A 19,941-nucleotide genomic window follows, 5' to 3' on the forward strand; every position below is an offset into this window, starting at 1 on the left:
CATGGATTTCTCAATTTGAGTTGGATTCAACTTAGGTTGTGACATCTCAATAATTCAGGAGAATCATTTCTTTCAACCTTAGTTGTCTAATGTAGGAGCATCCTAGGTTGCCTTGTTATCCTACTCATTTTTTGTTCATTCTACAAGTTGGTGCCAAGTTATTGTAGCAATTCCTTCATGTGCCTAGAAATTCCTTCATTTTCCTAGCAATTCCTTCATGTGTCAAGTTACCTAGTGTATGTCGAGTGACTCTTCATGTGTCAAGTTACCTAATGTATGCCAAGTGTCAGCATTTGGAAATGATTTCTGTGAGCCAACTTGTGGGATATTTTTTGATCATGAAATTTATGTTAAGATTTTTCTTGGGATGTATCTAGACATTTTTTGGGTTAGCCTTCCTCTTATGTAATGTTCTAGAATGATCTATAAGCCATTTTGGAAAGTATATATAGAGTGTTTAGGCTTAGAGTTAGGCAAGTTTTGGAGGATGATTACAAAGTAGAATTGAAAAGTGTGAATTTGTTGTTGGATCTTTGAATGTGAATGTATTTGTATTTGGACATAACCTATAAGGCCTTGCAGTTGGGCATGTATGAAGATATTTTGATGAATCAATAAAAGTATTTTATTCTTTTTCCTCCTTTGGTTGTTGTTCTTTGTGTTTTTTTCTGTTGTATTAACTCTTGCAAGGTGGTTCAGATAGCTAGGTGAGCCTTTGGCCCTAGTTATTCATCTTTTTCTTGTATCATGGATTATAGGGAACTAGGCCAGTGTTTGAATAAAATATCTCATTCATTATGAGAACTATTTGTTGGCCTATTGGGGAATCATTTTGATTTTCATTTACTTCAATCCTACATTCCTCATTAGGGTTTTCAGGAATGCTTGCAATTTTGAGGTGAGGAGTAGAGTTATCAAGAACAATTTGTATTAGGGATTCTTTAGTGGATGGTTTGGATGAAGTAGACTACGCTTCTACTATCACTTTAGAAATTGGTCCCCTTATTCTAGGACTTCTTCTCATAAGGGTCTCCTTTGGAATCACAACCTTCTTCCCACTTCTTCCTTTCAGTGTCTCTATAGGAGTAACTTCTATAGGACCCATCTTAGTTTTATTTTGGTTTGCAACTACAGGGTTTTACTTTTCTACTACCAAAGCTGAGGTCTCTTCTTGTAACTTTTTTTTCCTCTTTTTTTGGGTAGAGGTAGGTTTTGGAGTTTTTTGAATAGGTAAGGACACATTTTCTTTCACATTGATAGCTTCAACATCTTGAGTGCTTTGCTCAGTAGGCTAATTAGTAAGAACTACATTCTCTTCACTATAATATTCATTAAGGAGAGCCTAGGGTTGTAGGGTTTTAGCTTGGAAAAATTTTTCCCACGATATGGGAGAGGCATCCCTAAGTGATATTTCTATGAGTAATTTAATTAGGGCATGATGGGTGAAAGAATTGTCCTTCCCCTTTTGGGTTTCTTCAGCACTAATGCATAACATTTTATACAAGAAATTGGGAACATTTACTAGATAATTATGCTTTATATAGCTAAGAAATTTAAAATTTTGTGCATTTAAATATGAAAATCTTCCTTCATAGGTGAGGTAGCTGATAATGTGCATAACTAGCTCATTGTATGGCAGCAGAAGAGACATCCTTTTGCAACCTTTCTTGGTGATATCCAACTGAGGATCAATTGGTATGACTAACTGAGCCCTGACTGATCTTCCATCATGCATATTAGGATAATATTTTCCTATTGCTGGTAACCTAGTTACTTTTGCAATTTTATCTTCTATAGAAACAACTGTTAAACCCCATATAGTAGCTTCTTCCTCATTAAATGTTCTTTTAAATTCTATAGCTACTTCTTCATTAGATGTAATTAAACATAAGAAATACCCTAACTAGCCACACGCATTAAATCTCCTCACTACCTCTACGCCTAAGAGTAAAATAGTATAGTTCTCATTGCTACAATTGTCCACCCATTTCTACTTGACAATTTCACTCTCTGCACTACTTGCACTATTTCCCTCTTATGAATTCAGGCTTTCTTTTGTTGTTGTTTTACAAACCCATTTTCATATTTCATTTTTTTAACTAATTAATGTTATAACAATTCATTATGAGTAGTAATAATGTGGTTTTAATGAGATTAAATTATGGATATGTAAAAATCATCTATAAATGGAATTTGGATCACTTAAAAATTAAGTATGGGTCACATCATAGCTTGACAGTAAGGAATCATTCAAGAATAAGGGGTACGACACATAGACACTTGTGTATTTATAGAAATTGAGTTTCATAAATGAAAAAAGTATAAAGATTTGAAAAAAAAATCTTTATGAATAAATAGGAATGTCATCAGGTTTTAGTAACCTTCCCTGCCCCCTACGAAATATGGACAAGTGTCCACACTTCTTAGACTCAGTACAAGGTATGGAACTGGCATAACACTGCCATAATATAAATAGTGTAGCATTAGATATAAACAAAAAAAATCAATGTACTCTAAAAGAATAAATATTTGAAAAGCTTATAAATGTTAGTTGATTGTTGCACATACCAAAAAGTGGTGGAAAGTACATCAACAATGACAACATACGTTAACAAACTTGTGGTGTTTATTGAAAGAATTGTAAAATGATGACATGGAAGGTGGGTGGGTGGCAGGTAAAGAAGTGAGATGAGTTTTAAAAGAAAAAATTAGAAGATGAATGGAGAAATATGGAACTTTATGTGAACATAAAGCTTTTATTATGGGCATGCACGGAGAAATTAATATTGAAGAGCTGCAAGCATGAGGTTAGCACCTTCTGCTACAAGAAGAGTTACATGGTGTACATTTGAATTTGGCCATTGAAACTATTGTAGGAAGTCCTCTTTTTTTTGGGGCCATTTATGTAACTTGAGTCTATGGTCATTGACTAATAACTTAAAAGGCACTGAATCAATGGTAGTTAATTGGATGACTCTATTTGCAAAGATATGGTTAATTTCATATGGACCTAGCCATTGTGTTTGTAGCTTGCTTGGCATATCTTTAAATCTAGAATCATATAGCAATGTCCAGTCACTAGCTTGAAATTTTTTGTTGCTAATATGGGATTCATGATATTGTTTCCTTTTCTTTTGTATGATTTTAGTGTGTTCTAGAGTAGCCTTGCATATTTCATCCAAAGAATTAAGATGTAGAAAATGTTCTCTCTATGCTACAAGAAGTTCAATTCTCAACTCTAGTGTAGTTCTTAAATTTTTATGTTCAAATTCAATGGGGAGCATTGCTACTTTTTCATATAGGAGCTCAAATGGAGTGAACCCTATAGTAGTCTTCCATGTTGTTTTGTAGGCCAAAATAGCTTCTGGTAATCTATTATTCCAATCCCTATAGTGCAAATGATTTTTTTTTTTTTAGATGGCCTCTATCTCCCGATTTGTGACTTCTTCTGCTTGTCCATTAGTTTGAGGGTGATAGGGTCTTGATTTTCAGTGTCTGATATTATATTGTTTCATAAGTTTTATGATCAAATTAAAAGTAAATTGAGTAACTTGGTTAGTGACTAGTTCTTTGGGTGCACCATAGCAAGTAAAGATTTCTTCCTACAAAAATTTTGCAACTTTGTTATCATGAGCATGCTTCATGGCTTTGACTTCAACCCATTTTGTAAGGTAGTCATTGTACACTAGGATATATGATTTTCTATTGAATGGAGGATCAATTGGACCAATGATGTCCATAGCCCATTTCTCAAATGGTGCTAATGCTAGTTGTGGATTGAGAGGCATTTCATTTTTTTTTTTTGGTTGGCCCATCCTTTGACACTTGTCATGCTTCTGTGTATAGTTGGCTAGATGTCTGTGAAGTATACGCCAATAGTAAGTAGTTGTTAAAATTTTTAAGGCTATTCTTTCTGTTGCAAAGTGCTCTCCACATGGTTCATTATGACATGCATGTACAAAATGTCATATGTCTCGTCCTCTCTCACACACCTTCTCATAACTTGATTAGATCTAGTGTAAAACAAGATATTATCAATCCAAGAGAAATGGAAAATTTTCTCTACGAGCAGCTTCTTTTCCTTGTAAGAGAAATGTTCTAGTATTTCATTAGCTACAATGTAGTTATCAATGTCTTCATACCATGGAGTTTGAACAAAAATATGAAATAAATGATCATCTAGAAATGCATCATCTTTCAAAGTAGTGTCATTCTTATCATGTCAATTCTTGATAAATAATTAGCTATGACATTGGCTCTTCCAAGCTTATCAACTATGCTGATATCAAATTCTTGCAACAATAGTAACCATCTTGCTAATCTACTTGTTATAGTAGGTTTGTTCATGAGATATCTAATTTTTCGAATGATCAGTATGAACAAATATGGGATAGCCAACTATGTAATTCTAGAATTTGTTCAAAGCATATGTAAACCACTACAAACAATTCTTTTTTAGTCACTGTATAGCTTAATTCTAGTCCACAAAGGCTCTTGCTAATATAATATATTGCATTTTAAGATGTTGAGATTGTTGTCCTAGAATTGCACCTATGGAATAGTCAGAAGCATTTGTATGTATGTGAAAAGGCAATGTCCAATTAGGGCCTTGTAAAACTAGGGCTATAGTGAGAAGTTTCTTAAGCAACAAGAAGGCTTCATTGCATTTAGGTGTCCAAATGAATTCAACTTTCTTAGTTAGTAATGTATAAAAGGGACTAGCTATTTTGTTGAAGTTTTTTTATTAAACATCTATAGTATCTATCATGACCTAGAAAAGATCTTGCATCTATTAGTTTTTTGGGTATGGGAAATGTTTGAATTACCTCTATCTTAGTTGGATCTACTTGTATTCCTGCAATTGATATGAAATGACCAAGTACAACACCTTCTTGCATGAGAATGAAACATTTTTCACTATTAAGTGCTAGATTATGTTCTTGACACCTTATTTGAACTTTTTCAAGATTCATCATGGCTTCCTCAAAGGTGACTCCAAATGTTGTGAAGTCATCCATGCATATTTCCATACAATCATGTCATATATCAACAAAGATACTAATAACAACTCATTGAAATTTTGTAAGAGCATTACATAGACCAAATGGAAAAACAAAGTATGCAAAAGTACACCATGGGCATGTGAATGGGGTTTTATCTTGATCTTCAGGAGCAATATTGATTTGATTATAACCACTATACCCATCTAGAAAAGAGAAATACTTTTTTCCAGCTAGAGTGTCTAGAACTTAATCTATGAATTGTAAAGGAAAGTGATCCTTTTTAGTGGCCTTGTTCAATTCTTTATAATCTACACAAATCTATCATTTCCCTCCCTTTTTGGGCAATATGACTAGGGGTGACACCCATCTACTATTAGATATAGGATAAATAAAACCAACATCAAGCATTTTTTCCAATTTAGTTTTAACTATTTCTTTAAGGCTTGGATTTATCCTTCTCAAGGGTTGATGAAGTGGTAGGCATCCTTCATTGATGTATATTCTATAAGTGAATAATGTAGGAATCAACCCTTTCATATAACCATAGTCCCATGCAAAAGCCTTTTCATTATTTTGAAGTAGCTTTGTTAACTGTTCCATTTGTGTGGATGATAACTTGGGGTTAACATGAAGATTATGACCTTTGGACAGCTCAATAGTAGTGGTAAACTCTATCATAGCAGATTTAGAAATTGGACTTCTATCTAATTCACATGGTAAGAGTTGATGAAGAATGTCTTGTTCTTTGAGTAGAGTACAATTCTCATCACATTCCTCATATGTGGTTAATTCTAACATAGAACTTTTAGATACATATTTTTCTACCACACAATTGTTACTAATAATACTCTAAAGTACCTAATCCTCTTCCTACAGCTTTAGAAAGGATTGTGTATGTAACATCATAAGCTATGCTATAGAGTTTAACTCTTCTTCTCCATCCCCTAAATTTTTCTGGATAAATGTGCTTAAATCTAGTAATGGTTTTGTTGGAGGATACAAATAAAATTTCTTTGTTGCTTGGCCATTCGATATGGTCATATTCCCTAATCTACAACTTATATTTGCATCAACTCTAGCTAACCATGGTCATCCTAGGATGATAGGGTAACCAAATAAATTAACTTTGCAAGATAGAATCATCAAATCTATAGGATACTCTAGAGAGTCTAGGGTTACAACTATGTTTTCTATCATTTATTAGGAGTGGTAGTAGAACTATCTGCAAGTTGCAAAGTTATTGGAGTTTCCTTTAGTCCTTTTATTTTCAACTTCTTCATAGTATCCTTGGTCATGACATTTATGGAAATCACCATGATCTATTAAAGCATTTTTAATAGACTAAGCATTTGTACTCACATTCACAATTTGACTACTTAGATTAGAACATTTTGGAGTGATCAATTTTCCTAACATAATATTAGCCAATTGTCCCACAACATGGACTATAGTTGGGTCCTTTTTCTTCCTCCTAGGTTTCTTTAGGTAGGCTTCTCTAATGGCTTTTCCATATATAGGAACATCTTTAATAGCTTGGAATAGGGCTATTTGGACATGCATGTTCTTCAACTAATCAACAATATCAAAAGATTGCTCCTCTATTTGTACATGTTTACTTTGTACAAGCTTCTCTGGAAAAGGAGGTTCCACCATTGGGTGAGCTTGGGTTGAGATAGTAACATTGGTTGGGTCAACCTCTTCAGATATTGGGGGTTCTAATGTTGCAAGAGTATTTGGCATTTCAATTATAAGAGGTGGTTTAGGCACTAGTAAAGTTGTACTAGATCTGATATGTATATTTGCAACATTCAAAGTGTAAGCAAGATATTGCTGAGCATCAACAATATACATAGGTTTTTGTAGCTACTAGTTATTTGAATTTGGCTAAGGTTGTGCAAGTAATTGTGTCTACTTTTGAGGTCCAAGATTCACAAGTGGTGGCATTTGTACATGTTGTTTGGCTGGGGGTGGTGATTGTGGAGTACTAGTATTTTTGTTAGACCACTATTGAGGTCCTCTCCATTGGTTTGTAGATTGCCAATTCCCCTAGGATGGTTGCCATTGGTTCTGCTGGTTCTGCCATTGGTTATTCTATTGGTTGGGCCATAACGGTTGGGAATTCTAAGGCCATTGGGGCTATTGTAGATTATTTTTCCTAGCATAATCCAACTAGGTTGATTATATTGTAGAGGACCTTGGGAATTAAGGTTTTGCCATTGACTACTATATAAATTTGAATTTTGCAAAGGGTCCTGAGGCATACTTTGAAATTGGACCCATGGCCAGCATTGAGAAACAAAGAATACTTTCTCATCATCTCCATCTATCTTGATGTACTTAGTTGGAAGATGTTGGTTCTCCATGCGGGTAACCAGTTTGCATTAGCAATCCTTCTTTTGCTTCTACCAATGGGGGTAGTATTTAGCTAGTTGTAATTTAGCTTCTGTATGCTTCTTCTTTTTAGTCATTGTGTCAAGATGTGTAGCAACATCATTTATAATATCTTGCTTAAAATCTACAAAAAAAATAGATATCTCAAGCTTTGAAATACCATGATTGATTCCTTTAGTAACTATGGAACAAGGTTCCTGGCCTTTCTTCATAGTTGACCTTAAATAGTTTTGACAAATTTTCTTGAGGTCATCCCAAGAAGATTTATATACATCACCACCAGCCATTAGGTCTAGTGCTTCTAGACAATTATGATTCACATCTCTCAAAAAGACTAGCTTTTGTGAATCCTTAGACAACACATGCTAAGGATTCTTCTGTAGTGTATACAAAAAATATGAAACAAAGTCTTCCAATTTTTATTCCCCCTTTTATGATATCCTCAAGATATCATCTCCTCTTGAACTAGATGCTTTGTAATACTCTTTATATTTATCCAAAAATAGAGTTCGCATTTCATTCCAAGTTCCTACTACATTGGTTTCTAAGCCCATGAACCATCATAAAGATGACTCTTTCATTGTTGCTAGAAATAATTTGAGCTTATGGGCATCAATGTTGTAGTCCAAAATATGACAGAGTATGTCAAATTCAATCAAGAAAGTATCAAGGTCTTTGGCTACAAGGAAATAAAACTTTGGAAGAGTAACTATGGTTATATTCTTGAGATTATTAGTATTTATGAGGCTTGGAAGAGGAAATGGAAAAGTAGGTTGTGCCATTATTGGAGGTACTAGATTATGAGGTTGCTACTGAAAAGGAACATTGGGTATTGGATTATTAACAACTCATGGATTTGGAGCAATATTATTAAGGAAACTGGACAAAATTTCAGCAAAAGGTTGAAGACCACTCGTATCTGTAGGTTCTACTCTTAAGGATGATTCTATAGGAAAAATAGGGCTTGCATCTTCAAAAGGCAAATCAACTTCTTCTTCTTCAATTTCTTCATTCAAATTAATAGACTCTTATGGAAGAAATCTACCATATTCATCTCATCATTTTCTTCTTTGATGGATGTAATTGAATTCTTTACACTGGTGAAGAAAGTTTTAAGATTACAAATTTTAAAAAATCTTAACTAAGAAACATGTCTCAAGAATGCTCCTAGCTTGACACCATCCCCGACAATGGCACCAAAACTAGTCCGCCTCATAATAGGTGTATAATAATTATGCCCAAGGCCATACTTAGGAATAGTGTATTCAATCTAAGGACTATTTTTTCCACCATGAGGTGCATTTAATTTTTTCAACCTAGGGATGTATACTTGAAATGATCAGCATATTATGTGCACTAGGTTTCTTAATGAGTCATTAGGCTTATGCTACAGGAAAGTAAAATGCAAGAAAATAACCTACACTAGTGTTGTAGGAAACTAACACACTTAACTCTTTACTGAAACAAATACTAGAAATGTAATTAAATTCTAATATATATTTCAACTCAATTCATCTACTATAACTATTCTTATAGATGCTACAAGAACACTCAAAAAGTATGATGCTACAGGAAGGAATTTACAACTTCTACCTACAATACTAAAGATGCTTTAAAAAGAATCTACACTATTCTAATCTAATCCACCTTCCAAGTGGGTCCCCTTGGTTGGCTTCTACTAATCTACTAACACAGAATGTAAACTAGGAGCTATTTCATTATGTTCCAAAAATTCCTTACATGAGAATGATACATAAAACTATAAAAACAACCCACTGCAAGAGTCAACAACTTTTTGTCATAAAATTTCTCCTTACCTCCAACACTATTAGTCTGATCCCTATAAATAGAAGATCGACACTTATTCTAAAATAGAAAATAAAAACTAACTAACTACAAATCCGCTAGAGAAAAAGAAGGAAAGATAACATATCACAAAATAAATAATAGAGTCTGGACTACTGCTTTGACACAATAATAAATGCAAAGAAAATAAAGTAATTCTTCATAGCTCCTCCATATTAGTGGTCATGTCCCTTGGTACTATTATGACCTTTTTCCACCATGGCTAAACCTTAACATCTTTTCTCCTTGAATGTTGTTGGCTATCCTCAACATTTTCCTTTGAATACATCTAACCATCTTCAACTTCCTTAGCTAATAGGTTAGTTATTATGCAAAGATATTTGCAAATAAGCATTTTCAAATTAAATTCAAATATTAGAACACACATTCTAATGATTATATGAAATAATGTGTTATATATATAATATTGGAAAAATATGACATACTATCTACCCATAGGTTAATCATTAGTTCAAGTAAACATAAGTTCACAAATATCTTGGTGGAAGTAAAATAGATTGTTTAAAATTATCATAAAATAGAGATAATAATTAGCCTCATCAGGTATCCCATCTAGGCATTCAATGTTGTTCTCTAACTATAGTATGATCTGTGCATACCCTTCTATGAGTTTTTCACTCATCTCATATCCCATAGGTTCAATGAATTTTACCATTGATTCTACTACTTCTATACAAGTATTATCAGTTTCCACCATGAAGCATATCCCATCTTTATAGTTTTCCACCATGAAGTGGGGATTATATATCTCTCTTTCATCTCATATTGAAATTTCTTCATCATTCTATCAATGTCACTATCTCTGACATTTTTCAATCTCACCCTATAACATTGTGTTACCATCTTTATAGTAAATCTGTCATTATCCAAAATTTTCATTCTAGGTAATTGCTTGGTTGCATAGAAGAACATATGTGTTAACAAAGACTCAAATCTAATCACACTACTCTTGGTCTTCTTTATCTTTTTAATATTGTACAAAAATTGTATTCTAATAATCTTGCACATGTTTATGTTTCTTTTCTCTACAACAATCACATATGTTGCATGCATAAATCCCACTGGCACTGAGTTCACTCTAGAAGTGTGATTTAGTTTATATCCAAGAATTTTTCTCAATACTTTAACTTATTTATCCTAAATCATGTACACTTTCATGTTTCTTCTATCAAATCTACTATACAAATTGGTCTATGCTATCTTTCTCATGTTTCTATCATTCACTAGGTTGCATCCCTCATTGCTTAGACCTATGACCTTGTGAATTAGGTCATTTTCAATAATGACTAGTATATTAACTATCAAAAACATCTCATCATGCATGTACTCTACACAGAATGACTCTAGTCCACTCATAATTGTCAACCTCTATGTTGAAAATATATTTGATCAAATTTAGCTCACTTAGGTGTGCATACTTGGGTTTAAGGGTTAGGTAACTATTATGCATGGCTCCTAAATCATTATGTGTTCCCTCATCTCTAATTCTTTCAAACTTGCAATAAACGTAACTTTGAACATTCTCTACATGAAGCACATTTGAAGGGATTTACAAAAAGCTCCTAATAGATCATCCACTAAATAAAAAAATGGGTTTTTCTTTAAGTTATACCTCAGCTTGTCAATTACATCATATACTATCTAACTTTCCATAATTGTCAACTATATATACTAGAAATTTAATTCAAGCATCATAAAATACCTAGAAATATCATGTTTAGGGCTTCTATAACTTCACACTTGAAACACCTTTCTTCACATTTGAAATCATTATCAAATTTCTCTTCAATCTCTCTAAACATTTTGCATGATCAAATGGTACTCACAATTTTTTTTGCAATCTTTAAATCACTTCAAATTGGACATCACATTGAATGCGCATCTACCAAAAATGTCAAAAACTATCACTAATAACCAGTAAACTTATTTTTTGTCTTACAACTTCCCATGATCATATCTAAGCTTGCTCACTTGACCATAGCTTCCTCTCCATGTCTTCTAGTTGTTGTTAACTAGCGCAATTTCTAATTTTCTCTTTAACATCAATTTTGACTAATAATACTTTGTCTCTACTAGAACTTCTTAATTACTTCTTAATTCAGTTACAATGAATCATAAACAACTTCTAACTTCAATTTCCCTTGAGATGCATCAAAATATAGTTCTTCCAATACAGTATAAGAACTCTCTAGATTAAAGGCTTTCAAAAATACTTATTTGAATTTATTAACATGTTCCTTGATTGCTTCCTTCTAATTTTTTTCACTACCATAATCATTTCTTCTATCATTTTTTCTATTATTTCTTCTATGATTAGGATTTCCATTGAAGTTCCTTATGTGCATTCAAGAATATCTTCGCGTTTGTCTAAAGTTATTACATAACTGACATACATGTGCATTCCTCCTCTGATTGGTTCCATTCTGACTATCAAGTTCTCTACATTTCCTTGTAATGTATCTAAGATTATTAGATTTGTAGCATACAGTCTATTTTCTTTCACCATTATTTGATCTACTATGTGATCTTCCTCTTTCATTACCTATAGGGTTATCATTCCTAAAAATTCTACTATTTGAATTATTATTATCAAACTTAGGTTTCTTACAATCTACTAATTTATGTCCATAACCATGACAATTATAACAATAGAAATTAGCAATACATTTGCAAGACTTACTTGTACAATCTCTTTTCATATGATCAACCTCATTTAATATGAAAAATTTACCTCTGAATTCATATCTAACTTCTTCGGGTGATTCAATATTCTTAGGTTGATCAACTTGCTTTGTTATCTTAGGTTCATCATATTTCTAAGACAAATCAACTAGTTCAATTCCTTTAGATGACTTGATCTTATTTTGATCAGTTTATTTAGGCGTTTCTACAACTAGATCTAGTTATTTCCTAATTTCAACTATCTTGGTTGACTTTTCTCCAATAAGATATCCAAGACCTATTTTTTCATAAGAGGGTATCTGGAAAATATTTTATCATCAATTTTCTCACTACTTGTATAAAGTTTCTTTAACTATTGTTTGGCCTGTGTCAACTCTCTTTTCACAATTGTGTTGTATTTTATTAACTTGAGCATGTTCTATCTTGATAGAATCTAATTGACATGTTGGTTGACTCAATTGGGATCTAAAGTCTTCATTCTTTGATTTTAGATCGGATTCATTCTTACTGTCATTTTTCTTAAGGCGCAAATTAAGTTCAACAATTTTCAACTCATGCTTCAAGATCTCATTTTGTTTCTTGAGATTTCCTACTTCATCATTGTCACTAGTCTATACATTTGATTCATTACCAGCTTTTAGATCATCAATCTTGTCTTTTTGTTTGTCAATGTAAACTTTTGTATCTTCATATCTATCTTTTAGGTTATCTCTTTCACCTTTAAGAAGGTCAATCTACTCAAGAACATCTTCAAGATTTTTCCTTAAATGTTCCATATCCATAGGGATCTTACTCAAACTATTAAGCCTATTTGGAGTAACTATTCTTTGATACAAATTATTATAAATAGATAATACTAAAGGCGGGGGGGAGGGTGGTGAATTAGTATTCTACAAAAAAGTTCCAACAACTAGATATTATTAATTGCATAACTTTCATATGAAAACAAACAAACAATGTTGAATAGTAAATATAACCATACACAAAGAGAACTCATAACACCATTATTTTTTAACTAGGGAAACCCTAGCTAAGGGAACACCCTACTAGGGATGATACCCAGTAGATGACTCACTAAACAAAATAATTATGTTATGGATATTGACCCTATTAGAAGTCTATGAAGTGCATATTGTAGACACCTAAATCTGACTACATCATTTACGTAATCTTATTTAGTCATCTCCTAATGCATTATTGATTAAGTATTTGATATTTAACTAATTTATCATCATCCCCTAGTTAATTAATTCATTTAATTAACTATAGTCCAATTGATATATTTAATGAAAATCAATAATCTAATTATCAATTAAATCCCTATTCTCCTTTTAAATAAATCTCATTTATTTAAAAATTCTTGACATACTTAAACTTTCCTAAACCTCAATTAAGATTAATCTAATCTTAACCCTAACCCATCTTGCATCAAATTCAATAAATGATTTTTTAAAATCATTTATTCCCTCTTTTTCCATGTAGCACTCAAAATGAATTTTTAATTCATTTCTTTGGCATGTCTCCCACTCATCTCATTCTTTACTCTTCCACTCTTCAATGTCTCCCACTCATCTCATTCTTTACTCTTCCACTCTACCATGCTCCCACTCCTCATTATTTACTCCCTCCACTCAAGTCTATCTCTCACTCATCCCATTGATTATTCCTCCATTGTAACATAACCCCCTCAATCCATGTGCCTTTTCTCCTTGCATCCTAGCCATCCATTAGCTTTTCATCTCAACTATCCATCAAACCCTCCCTTGTCCTATAAATTAAACCCTTCATCCTTCAAACAAAAATCCACATTTCATGCAAAGTTATCATGCTATTTTGAGAGCCTAAAAATACCAAAATGCCATTATAATGACACACTATTAGGTGTTATCTTGTTAGAGGATTTAATCACCCTATTAGGAGTGGCCTTTTTAGAGGTCTTTAGAAAATTCAATAGAAATGCCACCTAGTTAGAGGATTTACAAATAGTTGTTAAGCTAACTCTATTAAGAGATTTAGATCATTGCTACAATGTTTAGAGAGTAACAATGAGATGACCTAATTTTTGATGCAGCTAAATTGCTAATTAAAAATCTCAATTCTAGCTTTTATACTTGATCCTTCTTGACCAAATGTATCTTTTCATCTTCACAAGAATATTCTACTTATCCTTCTAATTTGCTTCCTCTTAGCATCATTAAATTTTCAATTATCTTCAATGCATACTTTTTAATTCTCAACTTGACCTTATACTTATATCTTCATATTGTCAAGTTGGCTAGAATATAACTTAGAATAATCAATATTCATCTCCTCGGTTGGCTAGAACCAACAAATAATTCAATTGAATTCAATATGACAAAATAAGAAAATCGTATGTTAGTCGATCCTTCTCAGTAGACGCTAAATCAAAAATGATTTTCCTATGTTAACCAAGTGAACTCAGTCAACGTTGCATATTCACAAAGTTTGTTTGGTAACCAAGTGAGCTTGCTTAACACTGGTTCCATCCAAAATTTCTTTCATTAATAGAGTGAACATGGTTAACACTCAAATTTTTCAAACTTTTGAATACTAATCAAACACTATCTTCTGAACTAGGAAAACTCTTGAATACTCAACAGACATAGAAAATTGTCTTTAATGCTTAAGTGGACTTGACATATGTGAACTAGTAATGATATAACATCTTGTGTAGCATCAAAGACAATTTACAATTAATCAATTTTATTCAACATAGGTATGTTGTTCTATACTTCATTTGGAGCTAGCTTATAATTTTCCATCATATCTGTCATAGCTTACTCACCATTTTCTCTATCAGTATTATCCAATGTGTCATATTTCACAAATGTAAAATAAGATAAGCTTGAAAATTTTCTTGGGACAACACATGCCTCATCAATAGAATTTTTTCTCCTTATGGGTGGTCCTTTGACCAATATTCTTCTCTTTCATCTTGATTCATTAGACTCAAAAGTCTCCACTACTCTTAGTTTACAAACTACTCAACACTAGCTACTACTCTAGTACTTGAGTTGGTAGGTGGTGGAGAAGGGAGGTGTTACAAATAGATAATACTAAGCGGGGAGGGGTGAATCACTATTTTTGATCTTGTTGCCCACTACTAGATATTATTAATTACTTTACCACATGCACAAGAAAGTAAACCAATAATGTTGAATAGTATAAACAACCATACAAAAAGAGAGATCATAACACCATATTTTGTTCACTAGGGAAACCCTGGCCAAGGGAAAGCCCTACTAGGGATGAAACCCACTAGATGATTCACCATATAAAGAATCCGATTAAGCATATTGACCCTACTAGGAGTCTATGAAGAATTTATAGTGTCTTGAGTCCCTATTAGTAGACTAGGCCTTGTTAGAATCCTCAACCCTATTACGAGTTGCTTCAACCCTAATACAAGTTGGTGGATCATATACAAATGTGTGCAAGAAGAGCCCACTACCCTAATATACAACTATACAATAAGATCTTTTGGAAATAAGTATACATACAATTCTAAGATACTTGTTGTACTTCACAAATCATTTGATTAGTAATTCTTCATACTAGAGTGACTACCTAAAACTTTCTCTGCATCATATCTGGCATAACAATGCTTTGCATGATATATCACAATGTCCTATTCACTTGGTACTCACATTTCACAAGATCATATCAACTTAGCAATCATAGATCACATCTTATCATCATGTACTTCATCTCTATTAACTTCATAAATGAAGCTCTTTAATTATACAAAGATATTCATAAATTATTCCTTAGGTAGCTCATAGAACATCATTAGAGTTAGCTCATAAAGAAATAATAATTAAAATAATAAATCAAGTCATTTAACACAATTTTTTGACATGCTTTGTTCTATTCTGAATCATTAATGTGTTACTAATTCCTTCATAACTCAAACTTGGTTCATCATACATACATGTGCACTAGTATGCATTATCATTATGACGTCCTACATCTCTAGTTAACTGAGCAAGAGAATATTCCAAGGGAATATTCTATTATCATGAAAATTGTTATGTTGTTGTAACACTATCTGGCACTTAGACAATTTTCTTTACAGATAAGCAAGACTAATCTGTAAAAAAAAAATGTTGCCATAAATGACAACCACAACTTACCATATTTGATTGATTGGAAATATTTCCAACAATCTCCCACTTTGGCATTGATGGAAATATTTTGGAAAAATTCGCTAAGTCCCAAACATGTTGTGATACCAATCAAAATAAACAATCATAACGTAATTAAAAAAATTTGTATTTGTGTTAAAAAGCTTACATCCCTTATGACTTCCTATTACAACTTATTGCTCCCCCTTAAAATTATAATCAATTACAATTTTTCATATATCTCCCCCTTTGACATCAATGATAAAGGTATCAAAAAGAGATTGTCAAAATCTGGTAACTACATCAAAACTTGGAAAAGCAATCATTGAAGTTGGTTTTTAACTGTGCAAAATGTATCTTCCAACTTTATTTTAGTGCATAAAATACTAATATGTGCACATAGATCATATGTTTCCAACTCTACTATATTCAAATTTATAGCCACAAACTTTTCATAAGAAGATTTTACTGACAAACATTCCTCTAGTTGATTCTTTAGCAATGTTATTTATGCAAACAAGAGTTCTCTTAGGAGAGTGAATCTCTTCAAATCTTTCTCCTTTTTTTCTTGTAAGTCACTAATACTAACACAAAGTATTTGTATTGAGGGTTCAATGGTATCTATCTTTTGATTTTGATTCAAAAAGTTGTTAGTGACCGTTTGAAGCTCAGTCACCTTTTCTTTGATCTAATCATCAAATTCTTGAAGATAAATGTATGCCAAGTTGCAGTTTGTATAAGCCTATTTTCCTTCCTTTATGTACTGTCTTAGTGCTTTAATACATATATTCAAAGTTTCTATATCATTTCTCATATTAGTACACATGGTATTAAGAAGTTTACCATCATGCTCTATTTGTGCTTGAATTGTAGCCACATTTGTGAGTGTTGTGAACCCATCATCAAAAGCCTTGCATACAATTGATGTGCAATGTTGAATATCTATAGGGGTGTCAATAGGGCTTACTACTTTCTCTATTCTATTCAAAATTGAGGTCAAATTCTTCTCAATTGACTTAACTAATTTCTTCTTCTCAAGAAATTTACTCAAAGAAGACAATAGACGTTTTGCTTCATCTTCTTCATCTAATTATGCTTTAATTGTTGTTTGTGTAGGTGGTGCAGATGGTGTTACTACTACTGGTGTCAAGGGCTCATTTTCAGTAGCTACATCACTACTAGACTCAATTTTATTTGTAGAAGGTACTTCTTCTTCCTTTGGCTCCTAATCCTTTTCTTCTACTTCATCTGATGAGCTGATATAATCTACAATATTGCCAACAATGCTAGTACCAAAATCCTTGAATGGATCCTCTATTTTTTCAACTATCACCTTAGTGTTATCTATCTGCATAGATTCACTACCAATAGTAATATGTGGTGAAGAAATTGGTGTAGCTTCTGGTTCAAAACTATAAGGAGGACTACATGCTATAGGACTAGCTTCCTTTTCCTATTTACACTTCTTAGGTGTCTAGCTTGCCTCCTTTGGGTGCGCACTTTCTTTGGGCATCTATCTTGCCTCTTTTTTTTGCACACTTATCTTAGGCATAGTAGACATGTATGAAACTATAGCCTCTTGAGTTTCCTTATTAACTTCTACATAATTTCCTCCCATGAGGAGAATGGATCTCTTCTTATGTCTCAAAGATGGTGCTATACCTTTCAAAAAATTTGTTATTTCTTCCTCATTATTTATAGAGCATAACTTTCTCACCATATTCATTCTTATTTTTTTTCTTCTTCTACAACTCTGCTCCCTCTATTTCTTAATCTATTATACAAGTCTTCAAGTATCTAACCTCTTATACGATTAAATCTCTTATCTTTAAGAATCATGTTTCTAACTACAACATTTTCTAGCTATCTCCTATCTATATTATTATACAAATCATAGTATTTATTCAACTATACAAAATTATTGTCATTAAATATTTTCATGTTTATATTTTCTACCTTTGGCTTCCATGCTTTTTGCCATGTTGATGTCTTTTCTTCTTGATCAACTAGCTCATCTAGTTTGTTACTAATTTCATCTTCTAATTTAGACGAGCTAATCTACAAGGTTCTTCTCTTTTTTCTTGGGCCACTTGTAGTCTATTTAACTGTTCTTTTAGGAGGATTTTTTGTCCGTTTAGGCTTTGTAGGCTTCCTTGCAGCTGATGTTTCTCCAAACTTCATTGGGTTACTTGGGGGTTGTTGCTATGCAACTATTGCATAGGGCACATTAGGTGTCTACATAATTGTTTGAGCAAATGTATCCTCTTTAGTAGGTCTTGCTATTGTAATGGGTGTAGGGGTCAAAAGCTCATATTGACCATTGGCCTTCATTTCTATAGCTATCCCTTTTACTTCATTAAATTCTTTCCTAGTCATCCTAGATTCTTTAGAAATAGAAACAATTACTTTCTCCACCTTTTTCTTGGAATCCTTCATTATTTGACTTGTTTTAACTTCTCTCATTTTCTCATAATATGTCCCCCATCTAGGACATTCAGAATCAACTTTAGAATGAAGGATTATTTGTGCATACCCTTCAATCAATTCCTCACTCATCTCACATCCCATAGGTTCAATGAATTTTACCTGAGTAACTACTACCTCCATACATGTGAAATCTATCTCAACCATAAAATACAATTCATCTTTATACTTATCCACTAGCATAAGAGGTAGCATAAGAGGTATCCTATACCTTTGCTTCATTTCAGCTTGGAAGGATTTCATTATTCTCTCAATATCACTATCCCTAACTACTTCAGGTTTTGACCTATACGGTCAAGTGATTAACTACAATGGGCACTCATTTTCAATACAATTTGACATTCCAAGGAACTTCTTAGTAGCATAGAAAAATATATGTCTGAATTGGAATTCAAATTTGAAGATTACACTCCTTGATTTCTTGATTTTAGATATTTTTTCCAATAATTATGTTCAAATAATATCACACAAGTTAACCTCTTCACCTCTTACTACCAAGTAAGTTGCATGAAGAAATCTTCTAGTTATTCAATCTATCCTAGATCCATCATTGTACTTGTATCCCAAAATCTTACAAATGAGTCTCACTCCATCATCTTGAATGGTGTTGACTTTCATGTTCCTACCATCAAAATATGTATTGAGATTCATCTCAACTATCTTGCACACACTCTTAATGTTTACTAGATTGCATCCTTCATTGGTCAAACCTATGACTTTATGAATTAGGTCATTGTCAATACAAATGATAGAATCTCCTAGCCATAGAAAATCATCATGTACTCTGCTCAAAATTATCCTTTTTGTTGGAATATTCAAATGGAAAGAATACTTCTGAGAGGAGGGGTGAATCAAAAGTACCACACTTTAATACTTTCAAAACCTTTAAAACAAATAACTAAAAGTAGACTGCATGAATTTGAACATATTAAATAACCATAAAGTAAAAACATTCAAGTAAACACATAACACTAGAATTTGGTAACCCAGAAAGCTTCCACGAATAAGAAAGTAAAACTAGGGTGGGGATGATACCCTCAAAATCACTGCAACAATAATTGTTTGACCACTTCTAATGGTCTGCCCTATGAAAGGCTTGCCCTATTAAAGGCTTTGCACTATGTCAATAGTGACCTGGTTAAAGGATTTAAAAAACTTTATATGAAGTGTAACCTTGTTAAACAATTTAGTCACCTCTTCAAAGGATTTATAAAATAGCTATTAAGCTAACCTATCAGCATATGATTTACCACTATCTAATACAATTGCTAGAAAGTATTAGAAATCTTTTGGCCTGATTCCTCACATTCCTCAATTGTTGATTTTAGGCAATTGATATGTTCATTCTGATGTGATCCTCGCTTGACTTG

Source organism: Cupressus sempervirens, chromosome 3 (genome assembly GCF_028749045.1).
Source record: "Cupressus sempervirens isolate cs-2001-9-10 chromosome 3, ASM2874904v1, whole genome shotgun sequence".
Classification (NCBI taxonomy): Eukaryota; Viridiplantae; Streptophyta; class Pinopsida; order Cupressales; family Cupressaceae; genus Cupressus; species Cupressus sempervirens.